Source organism: Etheostoma cragini, chromosome 2 (assembly GCF_013103735.1).
Source record: "Etheostoma cragini isolate CJK2018 chromosome 2, CSU_Ecrag_1.0, whole genome shotgun sequence".
In the NCBI taxonomy this organism is placed as follows: Eukaryota; Metazoa; Chordata; class Actinopteri; order Perciformes; family Percidae; genus Etheostoma; species Etheostoma cragini.
The window spans coordinates 9,886,645-9,909,356 of NC_048408.1; the positions used below are offsets into that span (position 1 = coordinate 9,886,645).

The 22,712-nt window shown below is 38.0% G+C and overlaps 1 long non-coding RNA gene across 1 annotated transcript; it reads right to left on the reverse strand.

The window, feature by feature from the left end:
* Positions 1-7,946: 7,946 nt before the first annotated feature.
* LOC117961523 lies at positions 7,947-22,323 on the reverse strand. Its single transcript, XR_004660424.1, has 3 exons — positions 22,313-22,323; positions 18,093-18,095; positions 7,947-8,023 (listed from the first exon to the last, which is right to left on the reverse strand). It is a non-coding gene; the product is annotated as an uncharacterized LOC117961523 (long non-coding RNA).
* Positions 22,324-22,712: the final 389 nt, after the last annotated feature.

Consider the following 22,712-nt stretch of genomic DNA (forward strand, 5'->3'; position numbering starts at 1 on the left):
CTGAAATCACTTTAAAGTTAAAAGAAAAAGTACTTCCACATGATGCACATCCTTCTCTTTGCATCAACTGCTAGAGCAATTAACCCACAGTTAATTAGAAAATGTCTCCTCCTGTAATGCATTTGGATGAGACTTAGGTGCTGGATGGTACAGTGGGTGATTCATGGCCCACTGGTAATCATGCAAGAGCAGGAACCAGGATACTTGAATTAATCACACCTTCATTTACTTCACAAAAATTGCTCACCAAGGCTTTATAATTTAACTATGTTTACCCACTGAATATATATCTTCCAAACACATCCTTCCTGAGCTATTCAGTATGCTTGTAGAGCTCTATTTAAACAGTTCTGAAGGACTTTTTGATACCTCTGAGTATTCAGAAGCACCGCTGTGTTGGACGTGCATTACAATGACCATAGCTCTTTCAAATACTTCTTCTACAAAGAAGGCATTTGGGTTTTAATCTGACACGTTTCAAGCTAGGTTAGTTCACAATAAGAACACACCATTAAATGTTTTTCTGTCGTGAGTAAACAAATCTTTTTTTTTTAAATAAATACAGTATACATGCCTCTCAACCATTTACCAGTGACCACTAATATTTCATATAAAACCTTAAAAACACCAAAAATGGCTGAAAGCATGCAGATTTTTTGGGTACAACGATTGAAATCAAAATCTTGTCCCACCTTGAGAAATGTGTTCACATTTTTCAGACCTTTAAATGGGAGTTAGTGTCTGATGGCTAGAGCCGGTGATGTTATCTGGTAAACCCATGGCCAAATTAACCTGCATGGTGGCCCCAGAGCCTAAACCACCCTTTAACCACCCATTCCTTCCATTTTTTTTTTTTTTTTCAACAAATGTTTTTTCTGACTCCAGTTCAGCTGCATGGTAAAAAAAAAAACTGTCAGTAAGAAAATACAGCATATAAAACTGGATATTGACACTGGGGACCCTCTCTATGACAGCTTCAAGATCTTGTATTAAAGCAGGGCACAGCTGAAGCCCCCAGCCCTAGCTCATATGTGTTAAAGGGGTGCAAATTTGAAACACATTTTAGACTGAATTAGCGATCAGTTGACACACAGTAGTCTAAAACATTTGAGGCCCAGAGGAAGTTTCCCGCTTGGGAACTGGTAATGCGGCCTTGGTGAGGTTAGCCACTCTAGCTCCTGGTGTGGTTAACAGAACTAGAATTAAAAATAACCGGCTCTCACTCACAACTTTCACACAAATTTAGCACTGTCCCGGAAGGGCGCTAGAGTCATTGGGTTTCTATTAAAGTCAATGTGTGTGTTTAAAGTAACTGCGGAATGGCTGCATCCCGACTCCGTCCCAGCTTCCGATCCGGAGCACATACACAGAGCTTCTATTTTTGCCTGACATTGGAGAGCTCCGCAGCAATTCAGCACACGGCAGATGGTGTGGGACAGGAAGTTTAGCACAGAAACAAAAGTAAACATCCGGTTAATTTTCAAAATAAGATCCTGCAGATCCTATTTCCCTGCACTACACCTTGAAATCACCTTGAGTGGTTTCCTCTCCACTCCTTGGGATGGAAACAAACTGTTGTCGGTTTTGTGGTTCTATTTTACATAAATTCGCGAGATCTCGTGGGTCCTCGAGAGTTCAGCTGTCAGTCATGACCACAGACGTTCCGCAATAAATCCGGACCTGGTGGGTGTTGACGGAAGACGGAGCATGGAGCCGACATGCAGCGGAGCAGATCCGCCGCCGTTACGCTGTCAATGGAAATTGAGGGTTACTGTTTATCCTCTTCCAATATAAGTGAAATTTGAAATCCTTTATTGAAAACATTTGAATTGTATTGTAAACACTACAGCACAAATCTTTTTTCAGCTTTTTTTTTCAGTTAAATATACAATTTCTTTGCTCTCAACCAACTGGATCAAACATGCCCTGAATCAGCAATCTTACACACGCATATGCACAACTGCATTAGTTGAAATAGAAACACATCTGTTCCATTAGATGTAGGACTAAAAACTGTATCTGAAAGACATGGGGTGGACATGTTATAATAAATAAGTAATAAAACTGCTGTTGACTACTATTAGTACTAATATTACTACACTCCCAAATTAGTTGACTTTACTAGCAATTCTCGTGGAAACCAATTGACCTCTCACACTTTAGTGATAAGCTGAAACTAAACATATTGAGTAGTATTAACATGTAACCTTAAGTTTAATATTTAGATGTATTAGTAGTGTGTATTCAAAATCATATTTTGCCATTATGACTTGTTATTGCTACTCATTAATTACTAATTTTTTTAAATATGGTCTAAAACATTGTTTCTCTAAATGCTCCAATGCATTTTATTCTTTAGAAAAATGGCAAAACACAGCCAATCTTTTTATGACAAACTTATCATCAGATCAACAACAACAGGTCTGACCAAAAATGATTAATCTGAAAGAGGTCATTTCAAATCATTGAAACAATTGTGTGTTGTATGGGTTGTCCGTGTGTGTTGTATGTGTTTGTGTGTGTTGTATGTGTTTGTGTGTGTTGTCCATCCGTGTGTTGTTTGTGTGTGTGTTGTGAGTGAAAAGCAAAAAAAACATGATGTCCCCTGAGACTAAAGTGGTAATTCAAAAACAAAACAAAATTCACGAGAATTTGATCTACCTAAATGAAGGGAGGCCAGAGTGTGAACCAACAGACTATCATATCTGAACAATGTCTAATTCCATCTACATAGACTGATGAAGAACTGAAACAATTATGTCTTATGTCTTTCTGCTCTCTCCTCTCAGTTTTAATTTTCACACAAGTCACATCCTTCAGCAAGCTTCCTACAGCATTAAAGTGTGTGTAGGTGTGTATGTGTGTCAGTGTTGTTGGTGCGTGTTGTGTGTGGGCGTTCAATGTGTCTGTTGTTTGTGTGTGTATGTGTGACTGTGATTTGCGTGTGTCTGTTTGTCTACTTGTTTTACCTAAAATAAGAACAGCTTACAGTAGACTTGACATCTCTTTACATTGCAAGCTGACTTTTCAAAGTCTGTAGATTCGGCTTTCGGTCAGTGTGACCTAACAAGAGGAATAGCTGCTGTTGCTGATGACCTGAAATGTGAGCTTTATAGTCTTGGGGTAGTTAAGATGGAGGTGAGTTCAAAAGCACATTGCTTTTGGCACATCTTGAATGTTGTCCATCACAACCTCTCCCTCAATGTTGATTTTCAACGAGGCTGAACGGAGATGCTGACAAGATGTGAGTACAGCACCTTCACCCTCAGTGAGAAGTATCCCAATGTCAAGGTTACGGAAACAATCTTCATCTTCATCAGATTCCTAATTAAAGAACTACAGAAGAGCACAATCATTACAATAGATTTATCTTTTGAAAAACAACTTTAATCAATGTAAGAGTGTCATGGTGAAAATTAAATAATGGGGAAAATCATAAGAAAGCAAGGGCTTACTTACAAAGCCTGTTTTGAAGAACTTTGTGGGGTTGTCCATAAGGAGGACAGGAAGCCCTCTGAGCACCTATGTCCGGAATGCAGTTGACTCTGTGGTCTTTTGGGAATTCAATTCGCTACCACAAGTTAGATAGCTAAAATTAAAAACAAACAATGATCTGTAAAAAAGCTTAAATTTATCAAGCAATGTTTGGATTGAATTACACAACTAATCGAGTAGCATTGTGATAAGATGTTTTAACACCTGTGAAAAAAAACACCGTACATAATCTGTATGGACTTACAGTACATTGGTCTTTTGTGAATCTGTGTGAAGAACTGTCCAACATTCTCTTGGGACGACATAACTTGAGGAGACAAGCACTGTGCGGATCCATAATCTCATTGAATTCGTGCTTGAGGATCTTGCCCACAAACCTGCTGGACTCCATGAACACCTAAAAAATACAGAGATGAAAAAAACTGAACTACACCAGGCAGATAAGCCATCTGCAAAGTAGTGCGGAAAAACACCCATAAATGTCCTTTTTATATGATTTGAAATGTTTAAATGACAAACATTATGCCCCAAATTAAAAATTCCAATGTTTTCCTTAAAGAGGACAACAGTAAATGTGTGCTGCAGAGGTGAGTTAGAAATACTGCTTCTGTACAGTGCAGAAAAATCACAAGACTGACAGTGAACGGTTACTTGGGCAGTTTGACTCAGTTGTGCACCCTGGGTTTTCTGGTGAATCTTTGCTAAGTGAAACTTAAGTGCATTTATGGAGTTGAATGTGTCCACACATTCTTGGTGTAAGCAGGGAAATGGACAGTTCTACCATAGACATAAACTCACAATACTTACACATCCACATTGTCCTCACACTACAAGAATCTGTAAAAATGGAAAACAAGAAAACAAGTAAGCTCAACAATGTCATTGTTAAATGTAACATGGTATTAGAACTGAAACAACGCCTGTGTTACAGAGAAAACCTGCATGTAAACATGTGTGTGAGAGAGAGTGAGAGGGAAAAAGAGAGCGACCAAGGACGGGTCGAGTAGATCAAAGTGCTGCAAGCAGCTCGCCGTAGTGATGGTCAAATGACAGCGAGTACCATCTATTGAGCTCAGAAAATAAAGACAGTAGTTTGCAAAGCTTCATTAAACCATCACTAGCTTGCGGGCCCAAAAAGTAAACACCTCCTTATTACTAACTAAGCTGCTAGTTAACATAGTAGTTAAACTATAAACAGCTATATAAGTCAAAACTGTCTGCAGGTACTATACTACATGTACTATACATTAATTCCTCTACTGTGCAACAGTAAGTTGCGTGGTTATGACACAATTGTTATTTTTTAATTTTTTAATGTGTAATTGCCTATTTTTACAAAAACATCTGCTACAGAGCCATAACGTGAGCTACAAGGAAATTGAGCCTTGTATACATTGTTTTTTTTAAAATAAACAACGGACAAATAGGCTCTTTAAACGCCTCAGCTGAAAAGTTATTTGCTGTCAAAGTGGCAATCAATGGAATGCTAGCAGCGGGTGATGGCTCGGTAGCATCAAAATGGCGCCATAGGAGCTACGCTTAGAGAGAAGCGGCTCACCCCCTTGGTCCCGCCAGGTGTAGAGACCCTACGCCAGGTGCAGAGACCCTTGGACGCACATTACAAGATGCTGGTCTTGGCACGTGACAAGGCAGGTTATTGAATTAGCCCTCTTTTTTCTTTTCAAAGAAAACACACAAAGTAATCTCTGCTAAACCTGATCGGTGCAATGAATGTTTCAGCTAAACAGTACAAACAACTGATGTTGTTTAGTAATGATAGCAGGTTTTTACGTAACATAAAAGAATAAATAACGATTCCTCGTAAGTTTAATTAGAAATAAAATCAGGGTTTACAGTGTACAATTCTGACCGCCAAAATCATGTAGTATACCATGGAAACCATCACAAATCGCCCTTTTTTTATTAGCATTCCAATTTTCTTTTTCTTGTAAGAGCTCAGTACTCCTTAACACAACTTAATAGCAACGTTGGGGCAAAAGAAGAAAAAACCTCTTCACTTTCAGAGATATAGTACATCAATTTACTTTCAGCAAATCAGCCGATTATGCCAGCAATGTGACTGTAATGGCAAGAGTCTAAAACTGGCAATTGCTCAATGCTCCCAAATGGTGTTAGGGACACACGTTGGCAAATACTGTGCAAGAGCGTTGGCATTTTTACTCACACTCAGCCCTCAGCAGAACTCAGTTATAGTACATCCATTTCTCATGTCACCATGCACCGAGAGAAAACTGATGGAGTGTGATAGCAGTGAAGATTTTACACTTTGGCAGCAAAAGCTTTTGACATGTCTCATTTCGAGTGGCACGACATGACCTCCCTATCTGAAACCCAGCGCAGATACCGAGTAATACTGTCATACAAGTAACCACCAGTGGGTTGGATGTTTGTTGGCAGCTCAATTACCACACAGAGAGATGGTATTGGAGTCGCTTATCAGCCGTTCGCCCATGCAGGTGACTCAGAGTGAACTATGAAAGTAAAAGTGGAGACTCCAATTATCCATCTGAAAAACAACCCAACCAGGCCCACTCTAAAAACAGGGTACATGTAATGGATAACAATTATCCCTCCACCATTTCTCATCATACAGGTGAGTTACGAGAGATGCACAGAGATACGCCACACTGAATTTGTTAATAGTGTAATTTGTTTGTAGCTGGTGTGACTTTAATGTTTTCAATATGTAGATCTGTGGTTGTGGTGTTGAGACAAGACTGGTAGAAGTTACTTTAGGATGAAGCCTGTCACTTTTGATGACTATGCGGCAATGGTGTATCATATCGGTGCCCTATATTGGCACTTTGGTGTTATTTTTAAGACTCTTATTGCTTAAATCCTCTCTTCCATATCACAGGATTAAAGGATTCCCAAGGTGTGTGTGTAGTTGGATTTCTACCAGTGCCCTCGAGAAACAGTACCTTCAGTGTCTATCTGGAGTGTCTGTACCATACTTGACATACATTCAACACAGTCAACGCTTTTTAAGCTATCAGCATCTACCTACCTAACTTCACATTAAAATGTCCATGTCGAGAAATAACTAATGGCTCAATATCAGCATTGTCAAACACATTTGGTCATTTGTTTATTAAGCATTTCCAAGCCCTTGTTCATAAACAATGGAGAATTTACTGTTTTCTAAAGATAAGTGAAATATATCCATCCACCTAAACTAAATGCAGATTCAATTAAATACTGTTACATCTGCGGTTGAGCAGGAAAATTGGGTCGAAGCATCACTCAATAACAGTACACAGGTTTAGATTAGGCAGGCTGTTTCCCTTAGTCAAACCTCCTCCTGATGTCTCCTTTGAGCATTGAATCATCCCCTAGGCAAACTACAAAGTCCCCATACGGTGCCCCACTCTGGGACCCCATCCACAGAATCTGTTCAGCACACAGACAACAGTCAAAGCCTTCCTTTTCAGTTGCAGTGAGGTGACCCTCTTGTTCTCAGAGGAAAACAGCACAGCATTGCTCAGCTGAAGGCTCATGGGAATTTCCACATGGACATAACCAACATTTGTTCATGGTTTAAACTGGCTGTATAGACTTAAATCGAATTTAAAGTACAGTTGTGTGTTGAGTTACAGTGAGATCTTGGTGGTCTTTAGACAACACAATTGTGGTTTTATCTAATGTGAGTCAGAATATGGGCTTGTTCCTACGAGCTCTGCAACATTGGCTGTTGAATTTACCAATCCACTTTATTTGATATAGCCGTGTCATCCTTCACTTCAGTCAAAAAATAGCCTCCAAAATCACAACTGAAGAAAATGTGATACATACCTGAATGTCTGCATTACATACACAATTAAATAATCACTTGTGTTGGCCAACACCAAAACCCTGAATTACAATATCCCATAATATTGTTTCATGACCACCTGTGCAGTTTATGTGGTAATACAGTACTAAAATTAGTATTAATGTTAAATTGCTAAATGAGTGCACCCAAAATGAATAGCTTCAGAAAACGATTATGATTCTAATAAACCCTTCATATTACCAGAGCAAAGTGTTATTTATTTAGTTGCAATTTAATTTCTCTCATCTCCTGAATCTAAAATGCATGTTGGGTGCTGTCATAAGTCAACACATTGCGTAACATTAGGTTGGTGACCTAATTTACCTTTTGGGCCACAGACACCACCAAAACTAGCAGTTGGTCGGGCCGGCAGTAAGATGTCGCTCTTTGTCACGTTAGATTTGGTTTTTCTAAGATGCAACACAGTACATAAAATAAAAACAGCAGAAACATGAAATAGTTCGAACCACTGTGTTGAACCACATATCTTTGGACACAGTTACAGCTGTAAATGATAACATAATTAAACAAGTTTGCGGATTTAACATATCTTAGCAATTCAAATCAACTGCCATTTGTCTATCCGGAAGTAGTCTATGTCCATGATGCCGAGAATGGTCCAGAAATTCCGCAGGATGTCCATCTTTTCAGCCAGATGTCCATTACCTTCCCCTTTCTTTGTGTTGGAATTTTAAACTCCGTTGGATTTCTGAGGACTATGGTCAACTGCTCCTAAGATCTCTGCAGGGTAAATTCAGACAGCTAGCTAGACTATCTGTCCAATCTGAGTTCTCTGTTGCATGACTAAAACAACTTTTGAACGTGTTCCACCAAAACAAGTTCGTTTCCATGGCCATTTTGCAGAGGTACTGTTGCTCTGTCCAGCACTTATGACCCATGACGATTATGATTGGTTTAAAGAAATGACAATAAACCAGAGCCTGTTTTTCTCTCCTACCAGAATACTGTGTGAACTAGCCAGACCCTCCTCCGCAGCGCTGTGGAACAAGATGATTTTTATGTAATCATGACATCATTGTGATTCGGTCTATATATAGCTCAAGCACTGCTGTGACTGATAGCACGGCTTTAGACTTTGCTCAGAGGCTTGATTTCTAAATACAGATCTTTCTATTACTATAAACAGACAGTTCAGCTGGGTAGTTAGGGTATCAGATCACCAATTAAGTTTAACAAAATGATGAACCTAAATACAGTAGCATTCAGGTGTGAAATGTTCGCATTGGTAGAGAGCAACAACAAACCTCTGTGATTCAGATATGATCAACAATACTGAGTGGTGCTGTAAAATTAAATTACCTGACCTCTCAAGAGAAGGAAATCCATTTTAAACAGGGTTTTACACACATTTCCCTTTCCTTTCTCTTCCATAGATCATGTCATGAGACACACCCACATATATGCTAGATAGGCTCAGTCATTATGGCTCCAACCATAAAGTCACACTGGATGCACACAGTGTCTGCTCAGCACATTTAACTTGACTCTCGACACCCTTTGTGTGCTCCGATTGTGCTGTCAACTCTAATGAGCCCTTACAAACATGAGCACATAAATGCAGGGGTACAAATTCCCAGCTAAATTACGTACTATCATCAAATTGCTTTAACTGCTATTCTAATTACTTAGATGTGTTGAGCTGCCCTGTCCCTTTAATTGTATTATACCAGAATGTTTCTTTACTGCTGACATATTTATCTTTCAAAACCACATCGAAAGAACAAAATAAATAAGATTTTCTTACAAATATAACTCAAAATGTGATCTGAATGGTTCTGACAGAATGTATTGCTTGGGGATGGTTCAGTTTCTAATTCAACAAAACGCGTGATGCTAACTTCATAATACCCCGACATACCCTCATTCATATTGAATTAGGATCAAATTTGCTTAATTAGGATTGATGCATAGAAGTACATGAAATCAATAGGTGCAAGAGACAGGCGGAGATGGTGGATGGTGCGCAGATGAAAGTAAGATTAGATGAGATAATTGATGTTGAGGTTGACACCCAGGCTCTTTACTTGGTGAGAGAGAGAGCTTATGGATTGTTATAGAATTTCTTTCAGACTTGGACAATGTTGATGAGAGGCGTGATGGTGGGAGTGCAGAGTTCAGCTTTGAAGACTGAAAGGTAGATGATAAAAAGGAGAGGACCCAAGACAGATCCCTGGGGAACATTGGTAAGGGGAATGCTGTGATCTAAAGTTTGTGAGTTAGACAAACTGAGTGTTACTTACTGAGCGAGTTGTACCAGGTGAGGGGTTAATCGAATTAACATTTGTATTGTTAAATTATGTCCACCATAGTGGAAAGAGACATATAACTTTTTGATTATACAGTTGGGGCTCTAGCTTTGCGGTAGCTGTTTGGTCTGTTTTAACCAAACCCTGGAGCATTTCGTCAAAATGTCTGGTTTGTTTTGGGAGGGGGGTTGAAAGATTTTTCGAACTCTGGTGTGGACCAAAAAACCAAACTCTGGTCCACATAAAAATGCGGTTCTCAGTTTGCTTCCACTTGCACTAGACAATTTGAATTTGCTCAGCGAGTTACTCTGCCGTTCAGCGAGTTACTCTGCCATTAAGTAATGCTGCTCATTAACTATACCCTTGAAGCTGAGCTGCACCAATCACACTTGTCTATCTGATATAGGCGGGCCAGTGGCGAGCTAAACAGATGACGACAGTTTAATCTACCAGTTAGCTCGACTGGTAGCTAAGCTCATGGTGCTCTGGATACATCACCCTGTGTGATGTTGTGATTGGTTGTAGTGTGATCCAATTGTGTGCAGAGAGATTTTCAAATGCACGCTTGGTGCCGCCCCTCAAGATGGCCGACTTTCATTACTCAATGCCAGAGGCTTAATCTTTCGGATCTGGGTATGGATTTCCAGGCTACTTGAGTTTGGTTTACTTTAGGGGAAAATGTTTTTTTTTTTTTCAGGTTTTTTACCGGTTTTCAAGACATTTTCATCTGGCCAGTACTTGTGAATGATTATTTAAGCTTGATAGATGGCGCAAATGGTTTATCGTTATGAGATACTATGGTGACATGAGCTGTTAATTGCCGGTAATTTATTCTTTGCCACTACACAAACCGAAAACACAATTGAAAATTACATTTACTGTCACACACATTGTTACGGCTATTTTGGAACAAGTCAGTTTCTACAACACATATTACTCAAAGCTGTAATTCTAGGTTATGTGCTGTACTTATTTGCTAACAGAAGAAAACATCAAAAACCTATTGTAAAACATACTAATACCATAATACAATTGCTGGTGGTAAGATATTGCCTCTTCTACAACGCACATTCTGTAATAAATAAGTCTAATATATACATTTATAAACAGGAACAGCACAGACACAGGCAGCTTTCAGAGTAAAAACATCTTTGGAGTTAGTCTGACTATTTGATTTGTGTGGTTTAGATGCTTCTTGTAACAGATGGACAGTTGATCATACAGCCCACATGTCAACATGTGCAGCAAACAAATACAGGCTGAAAAAGTACAAACTGTCAATACATTGGTTCAGATTTGGGTTTTGATTTGAACTGAATGTAATAAAGGCTTCAGATGAATGAAAATCTAATTATTTCTCATGCTGCTGTTGTAGATATTTCAAAATGTAATGCAGAAAAAGCAACATCATTTAGGTCAGTTGGTGGCTTTAATCGGATAAGAAAAAAATCACCATTATTTTTTAAAGCAGGTCAATCCTAATCTGGGAAAAGGCATGTATCCTTCTATCGTTTTAGTCAGCCTCTAATCCTGGGGATGACAGCAACCGACATTACGAGGACGGGAGCGTGCCAGGCGACAGTCCCGTATTGTCAACTGCAACACCCACTGGGATTCTCAAGTATCCATATCCAATATGAATTAGAATGGGATTTACTGCAGGGATTTACAGTAGATGCCTGGTCAATTCATGACAACATGGTATGTTAAGTGCACCAGTAGCAAACGACGGGGGAGAGAGCAGGATTACATTGTGTAACTGAATGGACAATAGATTAGTATGTGAATGTATTTCGTTTAGTAATTTTCCGTACACCAGGTGAGCTTTGGCTGCTGTCAGCCATGGATAAAAATGTAATCATGCAGTGATTATGGGAGAATGTTACTGCTCTTATAGCAAAAACTATATTTTCATCTATCTAGTAAGTGTGGCAGTTATTTCAACAGTAGTTGGCAAAAATGCGAAATGCAGCATTAAATACAAATGGAGGTGATAGTTCCAGAAATGTTTTCCCACTCTAATATCTCATTTCTAAATTTCCTTTTCAATTATAACCTCAATGTTTTTCAACAAAATGGTCTCACATGAGTTTATTCTATGGCCATGAGTTTTAATTATTTCAACGCTGTTTCTAGAAATCCCATTTTTCCTCGAGTTCAGCATGTGGGAGGGCTCTAAATACTAGAATACCCGTGAGCCCCATTCAAAGCTGTTATGAAGAAGAAACCAGTCAGAGGTTCAAATCAGAGCTGCAGACTTTTCAAATTCTTTGTTGCTGATGTCATCCAAAACGTGAAATAAGTGCATTAAGAATTAAATGTGTTGTATAACTTTAGTTGATAGCATAATCCTTAGCCCCTGGCCACCGTTATCAGCACATATAATAGACTTTTAAGCTTTGTGATTCAATCTTTTTTTCCAAAGTATACCGTGGGAGTCGTAGTCAATTTCTCATTTGATGTTTTAATCTACACAAGCTTTCACTCATGACTTTTTATAAAATAACCAGATTTTTCTGACTGAAATTTAATTTTAAAGACCAAACATTACTTGTACTTCTTCCAACATTATACTGTATATAATATTAAATTATTCATCGAATTTGGGGATTTTCTTTTGAAAGGGAGGCCCCCAATTTCAGGTTGTTTTGTCGTATTTGTCAGACAACTGATGCAATATTTACATTGGAACCGAATAATATTTAGCTTTTGTGAAAAAATGGAGTGTGGGGGTTTCAAAGTATTTTTCCTACTTTAATCACTTAAAAAACAATATTAATTTGCATTCATATTTGTTTCTTCTGTTATTCCAAAGCTGTAAAGAAATGATTGAAAAGTCAAATGCACACCAATGGTGTACATGGTGTTTGTTGGTTTTAGTTTGCTTGTTAATCACACTAGGCTCTTCTATGTGAAAATAGAAAACCAGCCACTCACTCATCCACAAAATTACAGAATGTAATCAGGATGGTATGTTCTATTGTATTCTCTATATTAAAGAAAAAATAAAACAACTCTTTTCAGAATCAAACTAACATATTCACTGTTGAAATCTACACAACATCATGACCAACAAGAGTTGGTCATAACACCATAACTCCATTTCCATTACTGTAGTTACTGGATTCTGTAGTACTTACTCACATAAACCTCTAATCTCAGCTAAAAGTAGTTGCAAGGTTAAAATTGTGGATTTTGACAGAACATTGCACAAAAGCTCCCATTACCAGAGCACGTTTTGCCGTCCCAAATCAGTAACTCATTAACTACCTCCCAGATGTGAAGGGAAGGGATCCAAATTGCTCCAGATTTTACAAAGGGCAAAGTCAATTACAGACTTAATATGAAAGTTGTCCAACCAGGATGTTTCCAACACTGGTGGTCTCCAACACAGGTGTTTAGAAACACAAACAGATGGTATGGGACTCTGTAGAAAGTGTGTGTGTGTGTGTGTGTGTGTGTGTGTGTGTGTGTGTGAGCATGTGTTATTTTTATATGACAAATCAATTATTTTCAAATACACTATTACATTTCAGTTTAAACAAGCATCATCCTCGCTTGAAAGAGGATATTTAAGGTTTGTGATTTAATTTTGTTATTTTGCTTCTATACAAATCACTGTTACATGTTATTGTGATGACATGACAAAAGGGAAAATAAACCTTGCCACCATAACATATTTCAATGAAGTTGTACACTGTGCGACTTTTATTAAAACATTCATTACATAGATTTGTATTATGTTAGAGCGGCATTGTTTTGTCAAAGTCAGTAAGTTGCAGAGTAAAATAGTAACGTCAATAAGTAATCCGTCATTTATAACAGATTACTTACTTGTTGTAAAACTATATTCAGAATCATTGCAGCTCAATATTATAATGGGGACACCTTTAGTTACATTGTGATAGCTTTGTTTCCAAAATGTGCACAATATCGAACAAAGCAGTGTAAATGACTGCTGCGAATGGCTTTATACAGTTTTTATCTTTATGTATTTTAATCCAGAGGGACGACACAAGCGGATATTCAATGCGTGTTTTCAATTGAAGAAAACACGCATTGAACGTGTCTGTTCAATTTACAAACAGACTTTTTGTTCATATTCCTCCAGCTTGCCCGTAAGGTGCTATTTAAAATACATTTTGACTCACACATTTTTCATCATGCATTGTGTGAATCAAACAGAAATAAATGTGTGTGCATGAACCCGGGTTGATACGCTGTTCTTGCCCCAAGGAAACAAATGGAGCGTAAGAGGATAATCCCTTTCTCTTGGAATCCAGAGGTCCTTGCATGTTACCAAAATGATGTAATTCCCTTTCACTGGTCTCCAATGCAAAACTGAGCACAGCCAGGGACATACTGACATAAGAGACCATGAATGCTTGAATATAGATCCCTTCAAATGGTTCATAAAAGGCTTGCATCCCATTTATAGCCTGTACCCCTGTGAGAAACTGCAACAAATCTAGGGACAGAAGAGCTCATACATGGTTGGCTGAAAAACAGTAATGGCAGTAGTGTAAAATAATGATTAGTGGTAGGAATGTAGCATTTATTATTAGACTGACTCAGAAAAAGCATTAAACACATGACTGTATAAGAAAATCCCTACGTTATTGTAGAATGTTGCAATTTTGTTCAGTCCCCACTTCAGTCCCAGTGGAACGCATAGAATATAGACTACAAGAAGATAGTAGAATCAGCCAACATTTCTTCCTCTATGGCAATCCACACTGTAAACGCTACAGCGGCAATGTTGTAAATTGCTCATTTCATCGGTGTAGTTTAAATTTAAATGTAAAAATGCGTATTTACAGTAAAAAGCATTTGATGGTTGTAATTAAAAACGTTTCATTTACACTTATTTACATGGGCTTAAACCATCTTGCATACCATGTTGCATTTTGTATTTTGTTACAGTTTTCACTCTTCTTTAGATGCATCAGTTAAATAAAGAGGTTAGCTAGTTGGAAAGCTGAAGTTGCTGCACTGTGGCAAAGATAACGTATTGAGTCAAACAGGGTTCACTGCGCATCCTCCAACACTACTGTGTCTTCATCAGACACAGTAGTGTTGTAGTAGTAGTAGCAGACTTATACACTGCTGCATATGAGTCTTAAATGGTCATTTATCCTTGATTTATTTGCATAGTGTTATTTACTTTTACTGTTTCGATTTTAATTTTTTTGTACTGTTTGTATTTAAAGTGTATTCTTGCTGTAAAGCACTTTGATGGAAAGCGCTCTATAAATAAATGTATTATTATTAATATTAGTCAACCTCAAACAGATGTATATTTGCCATTGGATGTTTGGTCGAACAGGATTTCAAATGGATTGCTTAATGAATCGAAGGATCAATCACATCAGAAACACAAGAACACCCTAATGAAGAACTGCATGTGTTATGTTTTGTGTCATGGCAATTAAAATGTTCCACATTTTTTCCAGAATATGGCTTTTAATGTGTGTCTAAGTAGTGATTTTTATTTACTTATTACTGTTTTATTAAGATAACAAAGTTTATTTACTATTTACTATTAATTTGACTCACATTTAGACTGGTGAGTTTTAAACTTCCTATCAAATTTTTAAAAGTTATGACAAATCATATTTTAGAGATCATAAATAATATCACATGTAACTCCATATCCCTAATCCTTCTTATGTGTTGCTTTTTTTTGTCCCAGCACATGGAGGTGTACGCACACCATTAAGAAAAGGTCCAGAAATATTTGATGAGGCGAAATATTTTAGACTCTGTAGGCATCCTGTTTGATAGGTCGCGTGTTGTGTATCTTAAAGCCTACATAGGAAGCAGGTCAAATAAAGCTGACCATAACTTTTTGATAGACTTTTTGTGTGGACGTTAGAAGCTGTTTTGTCGGACATGGATGGAAATTGATTCCAAAATATTCTAAATGCCATCTGTGACCGTGTGTCGATACTCTCAGATGTTATTTTAAAATATTGTCATCTGTTTGACATATTACTTTTTAATGGAATATGTGTATGTTAGACTGAAAAAAGATTTCATAATGGAGAAAGTAATCGTGTCCTATGTGGGTCCATCATGAGATTATTTGGTTGTTTGGAAACTCATTTCATGAAATTTAGTAACGTATGAGAGGAAGTGATATGATAACTGAAAGTTTATGGGGCTAACTCTCCTCTCTCTCGCTCCGTCTCAAATTTGGCAGGTTCAAGTGTCAGAAAGAAAGATCTCATCTAAAATGTGTGTCTTTCTTTGTGAGAGCTGAAAAATCTTGGTAAGCTGAACTAGTTAAGAAGCAAGAGAGGCTGTGGCCCCAAATTCTGCCTGGATCCATTTATGTATATATAGCTACTTATACAAAAAGACAATTTTTCTTTGTTGGATTTTATCTAAGAACTGCTGTCAGTCAAAATGATAGCTCTCATTTTCCTTTTTTTAATACACTGTTCAGATCAGAATGTCGTGTTAAGTGCGTATGTAACGGTTACATGTAGTACATGCAATGTATTACACACGTGAATAGTCTCCTATTAAGAACACCTTATTCTTGGCGGAGACTATAATTGTAGTGGCTTGGACAGTTCCCAGGAGACGTTCAATTGATATGCCCTTGGTGTCTTCTCTGAAAACAATGTCATAGACCGGCTCTAATAATCAAAACAAATAGATGGGAGAAATCTGTAAAGCAAGCAGTGTGTGGATGAGTGAACATGTTGTGCTTGTAAGGTTTAGGAAAAGATCCGTGTTTGGGTAATTTGTAATAATGTTAAGTTGAGATGAGGATGTGTTGTTCCGAAAGAAAGATCTGAAGGATAACTTTTTCCCATATGCCCCTGGAGACAAAAAGCACAGCAACAGCAAAGTGCACACGCTGTTTCAGGAACTAATGTGTGGGAAACAACTTGACCATGAAACACCATAACAGTTCCTGTATAGACTAAGAAGGCTAAAGCAAAAGCTCATCTTTTTGTCAAGGCAGGCAACAACAGACCTGGAGTATGAGGTACAGACAATCCTAAATGTGTTCTTAAGGACAGCATACCAAGGCTTGGGAACAAAGTACAGCCACTTTCAGGCAGAGATGAAACCGTTACACACCAACAAGTCAGGGACAGATGAGGTGCTTCTGAAGTAAGGCATCAAAACTCAGATTGGACATACAGTCTAGCTAGCTGCCTGGTTTGTTTTGATGGCCCCTCAGCATTGTGCGCTGCATCAAAATAGTGATTGATGAAAATGAGAGGCAGGGCCGACTGGGACAAAATTCACGCCACAGAATGTCAACTGCCCTCAGTGTCCAGCTGGAGTCCGAACATTTAAAAATAACAGACACAACCACGATCCAAGACAACTGAGCACGTATGTCAGGTCGGTAAGCTGCAGTTTCAAGGAAAACAATGAATGGCTACCCCTCTAAACTACATCATGACCTGGGGCGGCAGTTTGAGAACTGGTCTTCAAGACACTGGAGCAGTTGACAGCAGTGGGTCATTCTCGGGCATCACCATATCACCCCCAAGCCAACCCTGTTGAGCTCTTGAACAGGACATTGTTAAAGATGTTAAAGCAACACTAGAGATCTTTTTGTAACTTAAAAAGGGTGATGGCACAGCCAGAGGAAGATCAACCCCCCTGGCACACAAGACAGACCTGTATCATACCAGACAGAGAGTGAGCCAGAGCAGGAAATAACTGTTAGGGAAGAAGTAGTCAGCCCTCCAATAAACAACCCAGAGATGGAATCAGTTAGGAGGTCTATTAGGGAAAAGAAGCCTACAGCGTTCAAATACCAGTCACTAGGTCAGCAGACTTATTTCTTACAGGTTGTAGTAAATTCAGTAGGCGTTCATCCAGGGACAGTTGAGGGTCTAACAGCATTAATCCCTTACATCTCAGATACCCTTTGCCATGCAATGCCTTATGCAATGCCATTTCTACCTAATAACATACCCACGCCTGTGTATTAGGAGAACTAATGCAAGAGAGTTTTCATTTTGTGTTAATGCTAGGTGAGGTGAAAGGTTGTATTTCATGAAATCAGGAGCAAGTTCACTTTTTGGGGGTTGAGCAAGTGACATACACAAATGTATGATCACATTTTTGTTTTGTTAAGTTTGATATTTGTCAAATTAATTATAATGTGCAGCAACATTTCACCTTTCTAGTTACATGTACCATCCCAACTGATATAATGATCGATTCGGATCGTTTGTACACTAAGCAGAAAGAACTGACAGGCCTTGCATTGAAATTAATTGCATACACATTCTGATGAGAGCAGCTACATTGAACTGCAGAACCTTTTCATTTTCTCACTTATTCTTTTGTTCAGGATATTTCAGTCAACACTGACCGGCGCCCAGAAAGTGTTACACATACACATTTCATGCAATGTAAGATGACTGTTGGATTTTGTAGATCCTAGAAGCCTTTCATGTGAGTCGGATTATTTCTAATAAAAGTTTGAGATATTCCTCCTCCGTCTTTATTCAAGGTGCCACCTTCTACTCATGCTATCAAATAGCCATATGCTATTACTGCCCACGGGATGTTCTTTGTGTGCAGATAGATTGTGGGGGTGTTGTGATTTTATTTCTGTCTTATTAAGGCCACGGATGACACATAACTGGTATTTCTTTAACAGTTATAGCTCATCGAACAGATTCATTTGAATAATACATTGTGACTCACAAAAATAACTAACTTAGTCTTGTAAGAACCTAACATTTGTTGTGTTTCAAAAGGCTATGTTATTTAGTCTCAGGCATATGCTTGTTGATTGTGCTCTGTGTTGGAAATTTCATGAACTACAATAAAATGGCTTGACCAAGTGTCCCAATTAACATGCATATACTGTAGATAGTCTCTTCATGATTCATAAGTTTAACTAGGGGAGTGGATCTCCCTCTGTCACCAAACACCAAATTATACAGTACCAGCCAAAATACCATTTCCCTTCCAAACAAAGACAAAGTTTGCAGACAAGATAAGATAGCAACACTGGCACAGCTCCATTAACCAACAAAAATAGACATTTTAACATTGAATGTTTCTACTGCGCCCTCATTATTATGCCCATTATCAAGCATCTAATGCAACAGAACATGCATCTGGGATGGAAAAAGTTATGACATCCAACCGAAACTGCTGCTCTCTGCTTGTTTTAATTCGATCCTAAATGACAGGCCAAAAGCAATTATTGCGCTAGTGCACTCTCCCTCTCATATCTATTTTACTTCTGTCTCATAACATCACTGATGGGTTGTACTTAGGTTTATTGAGTCAAGTATTGAATTGTGCCCATGTTTCTTGTTTTTTTCAGACAAAAACACAACACAAGTCTTTCAAAGAATGCTATTTAGTTTTTAACAGGCATTTTCTTTCCTGTAGCCTGCAGCTGTGTAATTAATGTTTGGAGGGATGAGCAGACCTTTACTTTAATCTTCAATGTGAACTTGTGAACTCAAAAAAGAAAGTATTTTCATTGTAAAGTCCACCATTTTAAATAAGAAACAAGGGCCCATACACTAGAACATTCATACCTAAGGCTTTCCAATCACCTTTTCCACAGTTTCTAATCCATTTTCAATGGTGGACTGAAACTTTACGATGAGATAATTTAAAGAGCGTGACAAAATTGTCTCTCATTTTGGCAATCATAAGCTGTGGTGTTTGTAAAAGAAATCAACGAGACGGAAAAAAAAGAACATTGCTGTATTTCAGTTACAGTTTTTTTCTGACATCCTTCCATACAGCCACGCTCACTGGCCGTCCATCTCTCCAGACTAAAATATATCAGCTATTGGATGGGTTGCCATGAAATTTTTTCCAGACATTTATGGTCCCCAAACAATGAATCCTGCTGACTTTTGGGATGCCCTGACTTTTCCTTCAGCATCGCCAGCAGGTCAACATGTTTATATGGTGACAAAACTAACAGCATTCACAGAGCCGCCAACATGGCTGTAGTAATCTTTTGTTGTTTCATTGACATGCAATAATTACACATTCAACATTGGTTACTGTTGTTGTTGAGATATAGGGTGTTTTTTTGACACCAATAGTTCATTTGCTTTGATCCAAATCAGTTGATGAGTTTGTAAATTTGGAGTTAGTTCATGCAATGTATTAGTTCACCCCACTTATTGGTCGGATGTGTCTTCGCTTTGATCTGCTGGAGTCTGTCTCCAACTTTAGTGGCGAGAAATAAACTTTTTGTCTTCATTCATTTCAGTTGTCTTTCTGCCTTTGATTGTTTTTCCCGCCTGTATGATTACCATCTCCGCCCCTAATTTGATTCACCTGTTGTTCCCAGCTTCCCAAGTTCCCAGTGCTTAAATACTCACCGTTCCCACTGACCGTTGCCAGCTTGTAATTGTACTTATGTCAGTCTCTCCAGTGTTTTTTCCTTGTGTTTGTTTTCCCGGTGTTGTTGGACTTTTGCCTATTTCCCAACTACAATTATTGCCTGCTCCTGTTGTACCTTTGCCTCCATTGTTCTCAGAACAATAAATCTACTTAACTGTGTTTTCCCCTATCCGAGTCAAGCATTTGAGTCAGCCATTGTACCGTGAAAGTCTCGGTGTGCACCCTAGTTTGATTTCTGCATTTACACCTGCCCAAACAAACTGTATAGCAATATAACCGAGGCAGGTGTAAAAGCCGCCTTATATGTATAATAGATATTTAATTATTTTTGCACACCTTTATATTTTCATGTACAGGGCAAAAAAACTTGATCAAGTTTCAACATTAAATAATGATGGAATAATGATAAATGATGAACAAGTGTTAAATGCGCAAGAAGTAACACTCAATTTTCAACTTCCTCTATTATCTTGTAGAATGTAATATTAGATTTAATCTTTGGCAGATATAACAGTTCTTCATGGGTTTTATCAACTGTCGCTGCATCATGTAGTTTCATCTTTAGGAAATAATGAGGCTAAGGTGTGACAGTTTAGCTGTAAGATCTTAATGAAGGTCACCCACACACACATAGTAGCCATTAAGTAATGTCTGGCCAGCAAGCGGTTGCCATCAGATAGCGTCAAGACCTCTAATGGGCTGAAAACGACCATTCTTATCTTCAACCTGGCAGATGTCAATAAAGTACACTCATAAGGGAAGAGCAGCTGATGTTGATAAAGTGTTGATGAGACAGGGTGTTTAAAGATTTTTAACACAGCTGTTTCTGGAACGAGAGCCTCGTTAGACAAATTAAGTATTATGTATTATATATACATAAATAAATACTGAGTTGGTAATGTTCAGCACGGGTAGTTCTCTGGTGGTGAATGAATGAACACACACCACAGCAACAAGATCCACACTAGCCCAATGCAAGTAGCGCATTGGAATTGACTGCCAAGCTAAATTAGGACTTAATTGTCCACCAGTGTGTAGCATTTGTCCAATTTAAAGTTGCATGTTTCCCCACAGAATATTGAAAAGCGTCTTCCAGAAGCAGAATTAACTGATTGTTTGTTTTGCAAATGATCTATAGCTTAGTCTTTGTTATTTGAAAACATCTGGTCACCACTGAATCAATGGCGAGAGTGTAAAACTGTAACATTGCCATGCCATTCTCATGCACCATGACTTGTGGTCAATTTGTAAATCAATATGTGATGTTCCTAACATGCTGTTCATAAAAATGTAAAGCTGTAACTAACAATTACTTTTGCTATGTTGTAGTCTGTTGATTATTTGCTATTGATAATCATTTGTTTTATAATATTTCAAAAATAACAAAAAAATAGCATCCTGATTTCCTTAAGACCTATAGGGTTGCCATCTTAAATGTCTTATTTTGTCCAACCAACAATCTGAAACCAAAATATATTCAGTTTACAATCACACACAAGTTACACAAAGAAAAACAGGAAATTGTCGCATTTGAGAAACTGGAATTAAGGATTATCCGGCACTTTAGCAAGAAAATTGATTCATGTATTAATACATTTTTAAAACTCGTTTCCTCTTACTTTTTTGGGGGGTTTTGTGCTATGATCTGACATAGATTTGAGAACATATCTCATCTCTTATGAAACTCTGTGACATCACTTTGAGTCTCTCAGGGGAATAGGAAAGCCTTAGATAAAGATTTAAACATTCCTGAAACACTCTTTCACAATTAATGATAGGAAGGTCTGCTGAGCACATGCAGCCAGGATGCCCGCCTCATTCCGTCTTATTTCTGAAGTGGAAGAGACGGTGACTGTGGTAAAGAATTTGGGTGGCACAGACCTTTGTGGGACATGCATTGCTTTTAATTTCGTCCTTCAAGATTAAAGAGTGATGCAAGTCAACAGGAAACAGTTAGTTAATGACACAGCACTTGTTAAACTTTCCTTTTGGGCCTTTTTCTTTCACTTCCATTTAGCTCTTTTGTCTGTTGTTTTAGTCTTCCTAATGTGGCATAATGAGAGTGATAAATCAATGCTGTCTGTTTTGTACCACTGTTGTGTGAGATACTGTGTCAGTGGATTTATTTAGTTGTTTGGGCAGAAAACAACAAGTCTCATTTTACTGACTACTTAACAGAGTAGTCCGCATAGCTATTATTTATTTACTGATGTTTTTACATACAGTATCCAGCACAGATTTGCTCAGATTAGTGCTTCTTTTGTTCATGCTAATCATTCATATGCACCGTGCAATAGTAGGCTATGTTGTAACGATAACTAATCTTTGCTACACACTTTCAAATCCCATCAACTCACTAATAACAAACTTTAAGCACACATATTTAAGTGTGTGGATAATAAGATTAAACAACTTAAAATAGCCTACAATATATCTAATTTGCTGAAAACCTGCACTTTAGACCTGTGATGATACTGGCTTTTTAAATTGTGCAACTTTCATCAAACTAAATCCTACTGTTTAACCACTTACTACAACATGAATCGAGAACTCTAACCTATTTAAGAAACATGTACTGTACATAAGCAATTAAATCCTAAGGGCTTTATTGGCTTGAACAAGCTCTGATTTATTGCCAGAGCACCATATGAATAGTGATACATCGCAACTACAATTTGTTGTGTACTATATTAAACACTGTTCAGGTAAAAAGAGAAAAGAATAAACAATACAAGTATGTATTTTTCACAATT